Genomic DNA, 1,731 nt, shown 5'->3' with positions numbered 1-1,731 from the left:
CATTATTATTTTATATGTGCGAGGACAGTTGTTCTTTATTTGATGAGGGGCAGCATCTTCATTCTTAGATGTGGGGGAGCTGATTTATCCTATGAATCTGAGGGAGCAGATTATTTCTTTGAGTCGGGGGCGACAGGTTTATTCTTTGGGTCTGGGGGGGCAGGTTCCTTCTTTGGGTCTGGGGGGTCAGGTTCTTTTTTTGGGTCTTGGGGACCAGGCTCTTTCTTTGGGTCTGGGGGGGCAGGTTCCTTCTTTGGGTCTGGGGGGGCAGGATTCATCTTTGGATCTGGGGGGGCAGTTTCTTCCTTTGGTTCTTGGGAACCAGGCTCTTTCTTTGGGTCTGGGGGGGCAAGGTCTTTCTCTGTAGCTGGGGGTCCTTCGCCTGCTGCACCTTTAGGTGCATTGTCTGTAGAGAAGGTGAGACGCCAGTCAGGATTCACCCTCCTTCCTCTCTCTCCCCAGCCAGGCTCACCAGAGACCAGCTCTGGGCCAGGTCCCCACTAAGGCAAAGATTTGCAAATGCTTGTCCCCCCGAGCCTCTAGGGCCCCTTGACGGGCTGTAGAGATGGGCGCTGGGATCTGAGAGTCCTGTATAGAGGGCTCCCGGTCCTCTGCTGGGCCTGGACACCCCGTCACTCCTTGCCCTGGATTTAGTGCCATCCATGAGAGCTTCACATTTTCCTAGTTTCTCTGGGGAGGAGTTCATGTAAGCTCTTGACCAGCCCAGTCCTACCCAGAGAGAATTCGGGTTTCTGAGTCCCCCATGCACCACACAGAGAACTACCACTGAGGAACTGGCCCAAACCTGGATTCAAACACCCCTCCCCAAGCTCCTCCCTCGCCTCCTGCCCCAGCTTGGCACCTGTTGGTGAGCTCTGGATTCCCAGCTCCGCTGCTCCGTTTTCTGTCGCCATGAGGTAGGGAGGCGTCCGCTTCCGCTTGTCTAACTCAGGTCTTTCTAGCTGCAGAGAGAAGCGTGGGGTGTGTCAGGCGGTGGGAGTCCTCCTCTTGTCAGGCCGAGAGGCCAGGGCCAGCTGACTGAGGGGAGAGAGGTACCTGGAGCAGAGAGGGGCAACCCGGTGCCTTCTGTATGGCAGCGGCTGCCCAGAAGCCGTCCTGGGGCAGTTGTAAGGGATTGGGCCGGGTGGGCAGAGGCGGAGGCAGGGGCGCAGGCAGGGGAGGCGGGGACGGAGGAGAGGATCTCTTACACCAGGGGCCATGCAGCTCGGACTGCCACCTCCTGTCACTCTTGGCCCCCATTCAGAGGACACAGCATTCTTCCCACGGACCGACGGGAGGGGGGGACGGGGGCGGGGGGGGGGGAGAGTGGTGTTGGAACAAGCAGAAGAGAAAAAGGAGGGGGCACCTGGGGCCCCGGGGCACGGGGCAGCAGCCTTTGCCCAGGCCTTGGCTTGAACTGGATCAGGGAGGGGCCTGGACGAAGAGGGGCTCTCAGGCAGGGCTGAAGGGCACGATCATGCCCAGACTGGGCCCTGGCTCTGCCCACCTGCATCCCACATGTCCTGGGTCCCCCGGAACCTGGTTAGAGCCACACAGGCCCAGAAATAATCACCCTGACCCCAGTGCCCAGCTCTGTGCCCATGAGCTCTGCCTGGCAATTGGACCTACTTAGACCATCTTTGGGTAAGAAATTATCTCGGAGGCTCGTGCTCAACATGCCCATGGGCCTAAAAACCTTTTCTTTTGAAAATGTCTTTTTTGAATCATTGA

General features: G+C 58.2%; 1 long non-coding RNA gene across 1 annotated transcript; it reads right to left on the bottom strand.

Moving 5' to 3' along the window:
- Nucleotides 1–137: 137 nt before the first annotated feature.
- LOC106697288 lies at nt 138–1,202 on the bottom strand. Its single transcript, XR_001348361.2, has 3 exons — nt 1,057–1,202; nt 863–962; nt 138–406 (listed from the first exon to the last, which is right to left on the bottom strand). It is a non-coding gene; the product is annotated as an uncharacterized LOC106697288 (long non-coding RNA).
- Nucleotides 1,203–1,731: the final 529 nt, after the last annotated feature.

The sequence above is a fragment of the Myotis lucifugus genome, unplaced genomic scaffold (assembly GCF_000147115.1).
Source record: "Myotis lucifugus unplaced genomic scaffold, Myoluc2.0 scaffold_60, whole genome shotgun sequence".
NCBI classification, from domain to species: Eukaryota; Metazoa; Chordata; class Mammalia; order Chiroptera; family Vespertilionidae; genus Myotis; species Myotis lucifugus.
The sequence above is the reverse complement of the archived record's forward strand: the minus strand, read 5'-3'. Positions and strand labels throughout refer to the sequence as shown.